Genomic DNA, 15244 nt, shown 5'->3' with positions numbered 1-15244 from the left:
TTTTGGTGCTCACATGGGCGGTCAAGCCCTGGCACACAAAATTCTGAGGCTTGGGTTGTATTGGCCTAAGCTCCAACAAGCTGCTATGGAATATGTTCGCCGGTGTAGCAATTGTCAAATCCATGCTACGGTATCTAAAGGCCCAGCTGAAACCATGACTTCGATTCTAGATCCCATCCCTTTTGCGATGTGGGGAATCAATATCATGGGCAAATTCACCAAGGCGTCAAGAGGAAGAGAGTATCTTATAGTAGCAATCGACTACTTCACCAAATGGGTCGAGGCTAGCGCCCTGGCAACCATCACTGAAAGAAAAGTGGAGGTTTGTGCTCGAGTCAATTATACATCAGTTCGGGATGCCAAAAATAATTGTGACAGATCAATGCACTCAATTCGACTATCCAAAATTTGAGCAATTCTACGGAACTTATTTGATTGAGCATCGTATGTTATCAGTGGCATACCCACAAAGCAATGGTCAAGTAGAGGTTACAAACCGAACGCTACTTGAGGGAATAAAGAGATGACTCAAAACTGACAAAGCATTGTGGGTCGAAGAATTGTAGAACGTACTATGGGCCTACCGAACTACGGTTCGGACACCTACAGGAGAATCTCCTTTTAAACTGGCCTACGGATCTGAAGCATTGGCACCTGTCGAAGTAATGGCTGGAACATTGCAGGATAGAGAGTTTGAAGAAAAAGCAAACGAACAAGGACTGCTAGATAGCCTTGATTTGTTGGATGAAGTTCGTGCAAAATCAATAGCATGAACTCAACATTATCAACGAAGGAAAGCATCACATTATAATACCCGAGTGAAGAATTATCGATACATAGCAGGAGACTTGGTATTGAGAAATACCTTAGCTTCAGATCCACGCCATCAAAGGAAATTGGACCCTTCATGGGAAGGACCATATATGGTTATTAAACCAGTCAGTTCGGGGGCTTACAAGCTGAAGAACATGACAACCCAGAAAGAATTGGATCGTTCGTGGAATGCCAGGCATCTGAAGAAATATTATCCTTGAAGACTATCATTTTCGTTCATGATGTAACAAATTTCAACTCAATCAATACAATTATCAGTTTTTCAACATACTATCTTTTGATTGGGGGGCATCATACAACACTCAAGAACAGATCCAGCGGACAAAATCAAAAGGCATCGGTTTAAAACCCGAGTGAGGTCCTTCTACAAGGCATCGGTTTAAAACCCGAGTGAGTTCCTTCTACAAGGCATCGGTTTAAAACCCGAGAGTTCCTTCTACAAGGCATCGGTTTAAAACCCAAGTGAGTTCCTTCTCGGACTTAACGAACTTCTTCGGAAAACTCTAAGTGAAGGCATTGTTTTAAACAACTAAGACCTACTGCAAACAATGACTCAAGTGACTGACAAATTCAAGGATGGAGTTAATTCTATATTCCTTTAAATGACCAGAAGGGGCCAACCTTTACATCAAATATACATATGAGTTAACAAGTGTTGGGGTACAATCTTCATTCGGTCAAAAAGGAAAGTCATCATTGGTGATCATCAGGAATTCAAATAACTTTGTCAGAGGCAACACAGAGTCAAGAAGCAACACAGATTCAAGAAGAAGAAGAAGAACAGAGTCGGGAAAACATAGGTTAATAAAATCCTATGCAATTCCATACTCTTTATCCAGCTTGACCGGGAGAAGTCTGATCTTTGATCAAACCTGCGTTCAAGGCAAGCTCTTCATAGCTGAATCCTTTCAGAGGAGAATAGGGAAGAGAATCGTCGAGATGATGCATTATGTCCGGATCTGGAGGTGGAAGGTCTGTCGCATCCTTGGACCAGGGAGGAAGAGGAAATCCCAGCTTTGCAAATACTTCAGGATGATAGTTGGCGCAGTGGGGAGTCATGTTGAAATAAGGATTTCTCCTTAATGTCGATTCCCATACTTCGTTTTCGCCATCTCGGTATGCCTGCAAATTATAAGCGCTCAACAGAAGGCTTACTGTGCAAATACTTGAAGATGCAAGCCTTGCGAACATCAGTTGGGAGGGACTTGGGCAAAGGGATAACAACTTGCCTTTGGGGTAACGCTTCAGACCCTTTCGCCCCTGACTTCCCTACTTCCCTTTCTAGCCAACGGATCTTCTCCCTGGCGTCATCCAAATCCAAATGAAGACGTTCGATCTTGGAATTCTTCTCTTGTGCAATCTCCCAAGCTCGGTTTCCAAGACGAGCAATCTCAGCGTCTTTGGCTTTGGAGTCTTCCCGAAGCCTGGAAACTTCATCACTCAGTCTACTGAGTCTAGAGGCTGCTTCCACTTGGTTGTGGAAGTTACCAGTGAGACTCTTGCAAATAACTTCAGAGTTAGTCAAGAGCAAAGAAAAAATCTTCAGAATAGAATGTAATGAAGAAAAACTTACATCTCCATAGATTTCATGAAATCTCTGTCTGGGATCGTGGAAACGGCTTTGTTCTTGGGAGGCATCTGAATAGCAGTGCACCATTCCAAGTCAAACCTCTTCAACGACCAAGAAGGATAATATACATCATCAGCCAACCTAGGGCGCTTCCTAGTGGCAAAATCCTCCGGCTCCAAGGAAGGAGTGGAGGAGGATGCCAAACAAGCACTAGAGTTGGAAATAGAAGCGGCACTAGCAGGGACCGCATCTTCCTCAAATACCCGAAGGGTCTTCATCATGGAAGACCGAACGTTATCTTCGGCAGGGGCATCATCAGTACAAGCAACGACGGAGGGAGCCACGTCCTCCTTTGAAGACCAAACGGTTTCTTCAGGCAGAGGGAGCGTAGGAGAAACATCAGCAAAAACTGTGGGAATCTGATCGGAAGATTCACCAACAACAGTCTCCTCACTTTTAGAAGATTCACCAGTGGCAATCACCTCAGAGGGAGCAAACTTCGTCGGTATTGGGGCAGTTTTCTTGCAGGAATTTGCCCTAATAAAGTCCAAGTTAATTCTGGGAGGCACTGGAAATACAAAAAAAGCGGTGTCAGTATGAGAATCCAACAACATACAGAAAAAACCCTAGATCTCAGTTGAACATGAACCATTCAAAACTTCCGTTAAGTAAACCCCAAGTATGAATACTGTGGAAATTACTCAGGGAGAAGAGGAGATTCGTGACATGGACAGAGCAAAAGACTTACTGGTCTAGATTCTGATCGAAGATATTGTTGGAAGACAAGAGTATGGATACAGCAAAGGAAGACGGAATGTCGTTTTGCAAATCTATCAGACAGAAATAACTTGCAGATAGCAAGAGATATCCTTAAAGGAGTTTAAATAGCCTCAAGGAGAGATGCGATGGTTGAAAGCCCAAGATAATCAAGGGACAGAATGGAAGGAACGCTTCAAATTCCTAAAAGTGCAGGATCAACGGTCAAGGGATAACGGCACTTCAAATTCTACAGTTGAACGCTGAACTAGGTTTCCAAGTGGAACGGTATGCACCTGATACGAGGATACAGCAAAATACCAACCGTCGCACCAGTATTAAATAATAGGGTATTTCCAATTCCTTGGGAAAGGCAATTGGTATACAAATACGAAGGAGACGTTTGGACTTCGTCATAAATAAAGGAGCCGTTGGGAGATAAAGGTTCAGATGGCACAACAAGCTCAGAGGCCGAACATGCCTCTCCCGAACGTTATCTCCTGTTAAGGTACAAGTTAATCTATGTGATAACTTATATCATTCATATATTGTTCTTAAGACAATTTTTTTGGATATGAGATGAGGAAGTATTAAGGCAATCATTGGAAGAGTTCGAGAAAACAAAGACTGATTTCCATTTCTATTAAAATTGTGGAGGGCCAACCCTTACAAAAGAAAAAAGAAAGTAAAGAGATGGTTTCTTATGATTCTTCCTCATTGTCGACCGAAGGATCTTTATCGAGATCTTCCTCCGAGGAATGCTATTGAGGTTCTTCGGGAAGAGGCGGCAAGTCAGAAGATACTCCTCGATATTCGGATCCACTGGAATAGGATCCTCCTCTTCCAAAACCCAGTCAGGGAAAGACAACTTAAGCTTCCCAAAGATTTCCTTGTGACACACCTCTCGGAAGGGAGTCATGTCAAAGGAAGGATTAGATTCAAGGATCTTTTCCTAGACATCATTTTGCCCTGCTCGGTAAGCTTGAAGGTTGATGGAGCCCAACAGTTTAGTGAAGGGGACGTTGTTCAGATACTTCCGAATGCAGTCCCTCCGAAGATCTGGTCTAATATGTTCGGGCTTGCTAGGAACTGCCATTTTCAACAAGCGCTCATTATCCAAGGACTTAAACTCGAGGCTTTCGCCAAAAGCAATAGCCTCATTTTTATGCTTCTTGGCCTCATGTTCGGCAGCATTAGCACGAGCAATTGACGAGTCAAGTTCCTTCTTCAAGGAATTCATCTCATCATGCTTCTCCTTCAACTCTTCGGCTACTTTCTTCAGCCGGTCCACCTCAGAAATGGCCTTCGCCAAATTCTCTTCACAGGCCTACAACAAGGAGCCATTGCGACCAACTCGGCTCAATGCCTCCATGTGTTGATTAAAGCTCAACACAACATCCCTGGAAGGACGGGAAGATTATCAGAGATCTCATGAGAGATTACAAAACAATTTAGCAAAAGATCAAGAAAAATAATACCTTGTGGAATGACGAACGAGTACGTCATCCTCTAGGGCTTCAAAGGCTTGACGATCGGATGGTAAAAGACCGAGAGAGCTCCATTCAACAGGCTTCTCGGGATCCTATGTTGCCCTATCTGTCCGCGTCAGCATCCATTGAGGCACGAAGATCTCCTCAGAATCTTTATTCTTTTTTGGATTTCTTCGGGGTGGAAGCGGAGTCGTGGTTCCTTTTAGTTCGAGCAGGAGAGGGGATATCTACCCTTCCACCATTGGTTTTTTCCCTCTCCTAGAAGCCTCAACCACTGGCCTCAGGTCCCTGATACCCTTGTAGGAAGGGTCTGGAGGTGGTGCAGAAGCTATTTGTTCTGCAGTCAAGGCTCAAGGGCACCGTTGTTCAGCAGTCACAACAACCCTGGCAGCCTTTACCCGAAGACTTTCGGGATTCATTCTTGGAGGCACTGTAAAGAAAGACAAAAGTTAGAGTTGAAAGAATTCACAGTATTTTCAGGAAAGTGATATGTGGCAGTTAGAAAGCTCACGTTGAGCCAACCCTGAGTATTGAAGGATGGAGTTGTATTCCATCTCATATCCATGTATCTCTTGATACCATGGAATTGACTTGATCTTCCCAACGGCCGTTTTGTCTTCTTTGGATAATGGAAGGACCCAGCTACCCTCAGAGTATGAAGTGTACTGCTTCCAGACGGTCGGGAAGTTAAGATCCGATTGAGGCGCTCGGCAGAAAAAATACCGCTTGTGCCATCCTTTATGATTGGAAGGGCAAGTTCCTTTGGCAAAATGCTACCCGTCCAGTCAAGCTCCACTTTATTGCGCTTAGAAAGCACAACCCAACCGGGAGGATGGGAAATAGAAAGAACATGAAAATGTACAAAAAGAAGAAGAGAAGGTGTGATGCCAAGTTCAAAGCATAAACCCAAGAAGCCGACGATAAGACGCCAGCTATTAGGAAGAAATATTCCAAGACAAATGTCCCAATGATTCAGAATGGCTGCAAACAAAGGATTGAAGAAGGGAAAGTGAACCCGCTTTCCAGTGTATCAATATACAGGGAATATTCGCCCGGAAGGGTCGAATCGACTCTCTCATCAAAATTGGGAGCCCTAAGATGGTACGAAGAAGGAAAGTCAAAACCCTGGACGGCTAAAGGAAGGTTTTCCTCGCTATAGGAGGAAGCAACAGAATTAGGTCCACCGGCGGATTTGGTAGGTTGTCTTGACTGTCCAGAAGATTCGGCAGTCACAGATGGTCCAGGCTCAGGAAGGGCAGAAGAAGTCTCAGCTTTTTCTTCTACTCTTCTCTGTTGGCTAGCTTCTACGAAGTCACGCCAGAGGGCAGTTAAGGTTTTCTTATCACTATTCGACTGCTCAGAGGAGACAGAAAAAAAGACCTCATCACCACTATCTCCTTTATCGGCGCTAGGCACACGGGAAGTCTCAGAAGAAACCCTATTATCTTCCATTACTGAAAGGTCTGATTATGGTTTCTAGAGAAAAATAAACCTGGAGACGAAAGTAAACTTTGCAAGGGAGTCAGTAAACTTACTGAATCACTGAGGCAGAAAGCTCGAGAGCGGGAGGATCGTGAAGGCACGAAGAAGACGACGAGGTTTCAAAAACCTAGACAAGGAGAATGAAACCTACGAAGACAACGAACCGCTTTTAAGCACCCGCACGAGTGTTCGAGGACGTGTACGATCGAGATGAATTCGGCATCAACGATCGAGATTTGAAGACGGTTCGAAAACTTGAACTCACGAATCCAAAGCAGGTGTTCAGAACTCGTCGTTTTGGATTGCGTGAGCAACGATAGTTTCAGCTACGAAAGGACGCGTGGCGTCACCCTCTCAATGCTCGAGGAAAAAGCGACACAACCGCATTAAATGTGAAATGACATTTAAATGGTTTGAGAATTACGCAAGGCTATTGTTCAACGAAGAACCCAGTTAAAAACCAAGCCCTTGGGATCGACCAAACGCTTGGTCTGGAGGGCTCGTGATACGGATAAAATATTATCGAACTTGGTTCATTCTTGGTTCGACCCTCAACTCCGGTCGGGACAAAGGGAATCGACTCGCTTCCGAGCGAGCCGGGTCCATGAGACAGCTAGGAAGAAAACTTACTCAGTCACAAGCATGCCCTAATCCGATACTTTCGGACTAGGTTAATTAACCTAGTGATAGCTAGCAGAATTCGGCGGCTGCCAATCATCGCTATCATAAGGATAATCATCAGATAACAGTCGGGTTATCCTAGGAGTCATCTACTAGTCCAAACTAGTAGAAGTCTATCACTCAACGGATCTATCAGTTAAGATCCAATGACTATCCGAAGAAGGCTCAAATACATCCAACAGAGAAGATTCGAAGGTACACTATATATTTGGTTGGTTCAAATACTATCGAAATAAATAATTCACCAAAATTGAATTTGGCTTTTTGGAAACCAATTTTTTTTTTTAATTAAAAAAATCTTATACCAGCGTTTTGTAAATGCCAGCATATGTCACATAGAAACATAGAAAACACCGGAAAAAACAACGTTGAAGTCTATGGCGGCGTTTTATAGACGCCGCAACAATTGACTTTTACGGGCTTTTAACGCCGTTTTTAAAAAAGTGCTTTTGCCAGCGTCTTTAAAATGCCGGGAAAAGTTTACAGCGGCACTTTTAGACTTAAGGCGGCGTTTTGAAAATGCCGCCGTAGGCCCTTTTTCTTGTAGTGTAATGAAAGTTAGAGTTGATGTTATTCCCTAATAAGCACCTAAATAGCCAATAAATGTCGTTTGGAAAATGAGTTTGAGTGGATAACCAATAAGCTTGAAGGGAAAAGACATGGTTAGCTAAGCCATATCCTTTGGAGATAACCCTTAGTAGGTGTCTCTTCTTCTTCTTTATAAATAGAAGTCTTGATCCTAAATTGCTCTAGCAACAATCCTACACCAATCTTAGTGTTTTGATTTTCGATCAAAAAAATTATGTTTATTAAAATAAAAATTTTGTAAAATTTATGTTAGAGGACTAACTAATATTTGGCATCAAAGTTGATTACCTTGTCCCACATGGATCATGTTTAACATTAGCATATTCCACGGGCTTAAGTTGTTGGGCATTAGCTGGATTTAATGTATAGGACAGTGTATTTAAGCATATCCTTTGTAGAATTACTTATCTAAACATCGCTTGTGTCATTCTAACATACACATATATATGCTCCCACATCTGACTAGGGAGTCGGCTAATCTGGCGACTACCCTAGAAATATTAAGAAATTCCACTCCTTGCTTAAATTGTTACCCATATATTGGAAAGAACTGTAAAGCCCCATAATCGATCAAATTACTAGGGAGAAAAGGATGTTAAAGACTTCAACACAAGGAGAATTCGTGAGGCGCTTATAGTCTTACCTCAACGATTTTTGCTCAAAAGTTCTTTCGATATTTTGATCTCAGGTTACAATTTATACTCATAACCGGCCCATGAATTCAAGCCATACAACTAAGATTACCTTTTTACCACTCTTCTTGTAATTATATAGTTTCTCGTCATGAAAAGTATGATTTTGAGGTCAATTTTCCAGAGTAGTACTCCAAATTCAGGATTTATAATATGATTTTGAGGTCGAAATGAATAAAGAGTTTAGCGGAAGCAATCATGATTTCTTTTTCTAATGAAACAAAGAGTCCCACCTCTTCTTGAATACTACTTGAACTTGACAAAGAGTCACCCCTCAAACACTTTGTCGCCTAAAAAAAAACCCACCAGTTCTTAAATTGTAGGTGAGCTTGATTATGTCCCAAATGGATTTGTTTTTCCTTTTTAAATGGGAAGCCTTCTATTATCAGAGCCAGGTTTCGATCCTAGGACCTGTGGGTTATGGGCCCACCACGCTTCCGCTGCGCCACTCTGATTGTTGAATATAATATTACATTAATTTTATATCACTATCAAAATGATGTTTCATTGTTTCTATAAATTTTGTTATCAATGCTTCATGCAGTTGGCCATGATAATATAAATTCTTCCATGTCAAAAAATTCTCTAATAGGTTAAAACAAGGGAATACTTATCATTCCACATTCTCGAAGTAGAAACGAACTTATGGTTCAAACATGGGAACCACATCCATAGTTGCAAAAAATCGTATAGGGTTCGAATGATATAAATACTCAGTGGAATGTCAAAATTATTAAAATAAGTACTAAAAACACACTAGATGTGAATCATATTTTAAAGAAAAAAGGGTAAGAAGGACGGGGCATTGAATTGAATATATTTGTAATAACCATTTTTGTTTTGAACAAATAGATCACAACTTTGCTAAATAAAATATTTAATAGACAATCTAGTAAACATTTAATTGATTATTTTGAAAATCATTTGCACCGGTAGCTTTGATTGCCTCAATGGTGGAAAGTCAAATCTCCTTCCTTAGAGACCAAAGGGTCAAATACTGGTACCTGGAAACCCATCATAAACTATAAGAAGAGGTACTCTAAAATACCTCAATTTTCCTGAGTGTTCATGATTCTAGCTTACATTTACTTTTATGTTAACATCATTAGTAACAATTATATCGTAGTGAGAAGCGTCAAAATTCTCATTTTAACCACCTCAATTTTATATTTTTATGTTCTAATGGTCTCAGCATTTTTTGGACAAATTGAGCTTTGAAATCCTAGGTTTGTTTTCTGGTGCTCTTATGGGTTTCTCCCCCTCTCAATGAGAAAACTTAAAAAAGAAAAAAATAGGGGTTTTCACAAGGCTTGTATTGATCAAGTATTTAACAATATAATTTTATTTTATTTTATTTTATTTTTTTTTTTGGGTATGAGGTACCATTAGCTTTGGTTGCTTTAATGGTCAAAAGCTTGTAATGCTCCCTGGGAAATGAACCGTTCTAATAGTTGTACAAACGGTTTTCCATAGGTTCTCTTCAGAAGGTATTCTAAAATACCTCAATTTTTTTATTGAGCAAAATGGATCACTGATACAGTGTTATACCAAGTTTAAGTCTTTAGATGAGTTCGACCATGTCCTATCTGAAATTTTTGTTCATTTTTCGGATGAAATAGAGAATCGCACCACTTCTCAAATCCCAGGTGAGCTTGACCATGTACAACCTCTTTTAAGTCCTACGTTAGCACAAAGATGCCCCATCTGAAAATTTTCCTCTTTTAGATGAAAAATAGTCTCCCACCACCAAAGACGTTCAGGTAGGCCCAAGCTTCAATGGATTCAATCAATGTAATCTTCAAGGCAGCATTAGATGATAATCAGAACATGTTGAAGTCACTACATTAACAGAAGAACGAATGCTTAGTTCATGGCATAAGCAGCAGAAAGTCACTCCACACCACAAAGGAAGAGATGACAAGAAACAGGAAAAGAGAACAAAGTCGTGACAACAAGAGCTCTGATGCCATATAACAATATCAGGGAACTATAATAAGGTAATTCAATGCTCTCAAATTCAGTTCACTTTCATAATACAAACCATGCACACACTACTAAGACATCAATGTCACAAGGAGAATGAGAATGTAAGATTTAACTCTTTATTAGACCGATCAGCTTTGATAAAGCAGACAAGGAAGACAGAAAAAAATGTATGAACAGTTAAGGTCCACTCAAGTTTATCCAAGATCGTCTTCTCCATTCTCAATAGTTGTTCTCAAGTATATGTTTTGTCTGAAATGCAGATAAAGTCCCTGACCTAGTGACCTGCAAAATCATAAGTACCCGACAACCCAAAGGTTACATATGATCAACGAGGGGAAAAAAAGCTTTTATGTCGATGAAAGTGATCGTCAAAAGTGGAAGGTGTTTACTTCCCAAAAAAGGCGTAATCTCTGTCTCCTCCTCCTTTGTATTTGACCTTCAAACAACTCTGGAGTCTAGACACCTCACTTGAAAAGCAGAACATGGAAGTTTTTCCATCTTCACAATAATTTCTGCTTGAGCCCTTGATCTTCTTTGAGTGGTGATGCTCTGTCTGAAAGGTCTCCTTTGATCAATGGTAATCCTGCATCTGAAGTACCGTACTCATGTTCCCATACTGAGCAGGTCATTTGGGATTTCATGGAATTAAAACCAGAAATCAAAATGGGTGAAGGTCCACTACTGGGTCCTCTTTAGGCATCAAGCATCAACAGATTTCCTTAAACTGCTCATGGTGACTCCTCTACCAAGTGAAACATGTTATGGGGGTGGCAAAGTAGAACATGTATTGATCACACTGCATAGGTATGATCTCAAGTCTAAACCAGTTTGACTGTATTCCATACAATTGATAACGCATAGGAATCATTTTTGTAGAACGTCACTTTTGTTAGAAAAATATAAATTTGATAAAAAGGTCTGATGAAGGTCCTTCAAGAACATCCTCACCCTCATGCTCTGCTCGTAAATCTCTTTTTAGTTCGTTCTCCAGTCCAAGCCTTTGGTCGAAAATTAGGAAAGATTGGGCTGGTTGTTTTTCCTATTTCTAACAACAAACAGTCTCTTACTAACAAAAAAAAATGTAAAGAAATGATTTGTAAAATAATGTCGGATGCGTCCAAAATCTGCTCAGCCCTTGGATCTCCACGTGATGTCCTGCAAAACGAAAGCGTCAGATGTGGCCCGACCGCTGGGGTCAGGAGTCCACCTCCGAAGGCTAAGTCAGTTGATGAACTTAATCACAAACGGCTCTGCTAGAAGCGCAGAGTTAAGGAATGAAGAACTGGGAAAGGTGATCTAGATAACAGATCGCGGATAGTTTAGGTCTATCAGTATATATCTGAACCTGAGTCTCAGATAGTATTCTTCTTGATCGATTGATCCGTCCCTCACCCTGTATGGTAGTGAGGTTTATATAGAGTGTACCTTCGAATCTCCTTCGTTGGATGCACTTGAGCCTTCTTCGGGTAGTCGTTGGATCTTATCAGTTAGATCCGTTGAGCGATAGACTTCTACTAGTTTGGGCTAGTAGAGGACTCCTGAGATAACCTTTAGGTTATGCGATAGTTATCCCTTCGATAATGATTATCCGCAGCCGTCAGTTTGAGTCTGCCATCATCGAGGTGATTACCCTAATCCATAAGTAAGATTAGGGCACGCTTGTAGCCGAATAAGCTTTCTTCTTCAGCAAGCCATCTTCCGGATCCGGTTCGCTCGGGAGCTCTCCGTCTCGACCGGGGTCGAGGGTCGGACCAGGTATGAACCCTGTCGGATCATAAACTCTCCATATCACGAGCCCCCCAGACCAAGCGTTCGGTCGATCCCGAGGGCTTGGTTTTTAACTGGGTTCGTCGTCAGGTGATAATCTCTGCGTGCTTCATTAAATGTCATATCACATTTAATGCGGTGGTCACTTTTCCTCGAGCGTTGTGAGTGTAAGGCCACATATCTCGTTGCAGTTGATCTGTCGTGGCTCACGTCATCCAAGCGACAGTTTCGAACGCCTATTTCGGATTCGTGAGTTCAAACTTTCAAAACGTCTTTCAATCTTGATCGTTGATTTTGAATTAATCTCGATCGTTCAGATTCCCGAACACTCGTGCGGGAGTTTTAAAAGCGGTTCGTTGTCTTCGTAGGTTTCATTCTTCCCGTCTGGAATTTGAACCTTTGTTGTTCTGCTCGCGCCTTCCTCGCCCTCAAGCTTCCGTCTCACCTGAATCGGTAAGTTTCTTGGTCTTTTTCCTTTTGTAGTTTACTTAAACGAGTAATGGCGGATGATAGGGCTTCTTTAGTACCCCATGTTGGTAATAGCGGTGATGCTTTTGCTTCTCCCCGCTCCCCGAACAGTCGGATAGTGATAACAAAACCCTAACTGTCCTCCTCGCGGGGAGTTCGCTGAAGTTTCTCAAAAAGGTTTTGAAAGAAAAACCGAAACTTCTCCTGTCCTTCTCGAGTCCGGATCTTCCAAGACTGTCGAGTCTTCCAGGCAGCCTCAAACCTCCGGGTCCAATGGTGGACTCTGGCTCATTCCCTCCATTTACAATGAGGAAACCCTTCTTTCAGCTGTCCAAGATTTTGATCTTCCTTCCTCATATCAGGTTAGGGCTCCCCACCCTGATGAGAGGGTTGATTCATCCCTTTCGGGTGAATTTTCTCTGTATATAGATGCACTGGAAAGCGGGGTTCGCTTTCCCTTTTTTAATCCTTTGTTCTCCGCAGTTTTGAATCACTGGAACATTTGTCCCGGAATGCTCCTCCCCAATAGCTGGCGTCTCATCGTCGGCTTCTTGGGTTTGTGTTTTGAGCTTGGCATTACGCCATCTCTTTCTCTTTTTGTACATTTTCATGTTCTTTCTATCTCCCATACTCTCGGATGGGTCTTTCTTTCCAAACGCAATAAGGCTGATCTTGATTGGAGGGGCAGCATCCTTGTCAAAGGAACTTGCCCTTCTAACCACAAAAGATGGCGCGAACGATACTTTTTCTGTCGAGCGCCTCCATCAGATCTTAACTTCCCAACCGCCTGGAGGAGGTTTACTTCTTCGTCCGAGAGTAACCGGGGCCTTCCCTTATCCAGAGAAGACGAGGCGGCCATCAAGAAGATCAAATCCATTCCGTGGTATCAAGAGATACATGGATATGAAGTGGAGTATAACTCCATCCTTCAGTACTGGGGCTTGGCTCATTGTGAGCTTCTAACCATCATCCTTTGATTTGACTGAAGTGATATGTTTTGAATTCGACTCTTGTCCTTCTTCTTGCGGTGCCTCCCCGAAATGAACCCCGAAAGCCTCATGCGGGTGAAGGCCTCTAGGGCGGTTGTGACAGCCGAGCAACGATCGCCCGTGGTCTTGACCGTAGATCAAGAGGCTTCTCTTCCCTCTCCCGACCCCTCTTATAGGGGTATCGGGAATATCAGGGATCGTAGCGATGCTTCGGGTAAAGGGAAGAAACCAATGGTGGAGAGGGCTAATGTCTCTTCCTCGCTTGAACCAAGAGGAGGCATGACACAATTGATGCTCCCTCCAATAAAAAATCCAAAGCTTCGACGGATGGTGAGGAGGTCTTCATCCCCCAGTGGACCCTGAAGATGACCGACAGGGTTACTCGGGACCCCGAGAAAGCTGCAGAATGGAGCTCCCTCGCTCTTGCTCCTTCTGATCGCCAGGAGTTTGAAGCCCTGGATGACACCTCCCTTGTTAGTCAATCTACAAGGTACCGGTCTTCTTGATTACTTATGTTTTCATAATTTCTTATGACTTCTTCTGATATCTTCCGTCTTCCCAGGAATGTTGTGTTGAGCTTTTATCAACACATGGAAGCATTGAGCCGGGTTGGTCGCACCAGCTCCTTGCTGCAAACTTGTGAAGAGAAATTGGCCAAGGCCAATTCTGAAATAGACTAGTTGACTGCAGCTACCGTGGAGCTGCAGAAAAAGCATGAGGAAGAAGTGATCTCCCTCAAGGAAGCCCTCGAAGCTTCGAAAATTCGTGTCACTGCTGCCGAGCGCGAGGCCAGGAAGCAAAAGGCAGCTGCCACGTTGTTTGGTGACAGCCTTGAAATCAAAAGTAGGGAGCTCGAAGAACATCTGAAGTTGGCGATCCCTAGCAAGCCTGAGCATATAAAGCCAGAGCTTCGAAAGGAGTGCATTCGGAAATACCTGAACAGCGTACCTTTCTCCGAGTTGCTAGGTCTCTACAACATTCAAGCGTATCGCATGGGTCAGAACGACGTTTGGGAGCAAATCCTTGGAACGATCCCTGACTTCGACACTGCTCCTTTTCGTGAGGTATGCCACCAAGAGGTCTTCGGGAAAGTTGGTATGGATCTCCCGGACTGGGCTCAGGAAGAAGATGATCCTTTTCCAGCTGACCCTCAATATGAGGCATACCTGAATGACGAGCCGGCACTTCCAGAGGAGAAATCACAAGCCGAGTCTCAAGTTGTTGCTGTAGAGGACTCAGCCGATGCCACTCTTGAGGAAGGCTCTTCTCATGGTCCTGAGAAAAGTCCTCCCGACCAGGGTCCCTCGGGCAACAATGAAGAAAAGGCTTAGGGAGTTATCCTTTTGTAAAGATTTACCCTCAATTTAATGAATAGACATTTCTTTTTTCATGTTGGCCTCTAAATTTCCCCGTCTCCTGCCGAAATCTTGTTTTGAATATCAAAGTATTAATGATAAAACTTATCACTTAACTTTTCATTCCTCGCCGAATAATAATCTTGTAGAAATATTGTGAAGATGCGTTTTGGGAAGATGCATTAATCTTCCCCACTACTTCGTTTATTGCAAAGTCCGCACGTTTCCCTTCTGCGAAGTTCAAACGTTTTCCTGCTTTTGTATACTATTCACTGTTTCCAATGAATCGGAAATACACCCATTATTATAATGGCGGTGCGACGATTGGAGGTATCTCTACATCGGGTGCTCGCTTCCACATGTTTCCATGTGGCATCCCTTCGACCGTCGATCTTGCTTTTGGCGGATTTCGAAGCGTCATTTCGATCTGGGTCGTCGGTTGTCCTTAGCCTTCAACCGTCATCTTATACCTGAGGCTATTTAAAGCCTTCGTGGGTACTCTCCATCTATCCTGACTTCTGCAAGTTAGATTTGATTAAGTGCCAAAGCAACCTTTCGTCCTTCGGCCTGCTTCCGTATTCCTCGT

The sequence above is a fragment of the Hakea prostrata genome, unplaced genomic scaffold (genome assembly GCF_041222555.1).
Source record: "Hakea prostrata isolate BN-2017 unplaced genomic scaffold, UWA_Hpros_2 contig_154, whole genome shotgun sequence".
In the NCBI taxonomy this organism is placed as follows: domain Eukaryota; kingdom Viridiplantae; phylum Streptophyta; class Magnoliopsida; order Proteales; family Proteaceae; genus Hakea; species Hakea prostrata.
Note: the sequence above shows the minus strand (reverse complement) of the source record.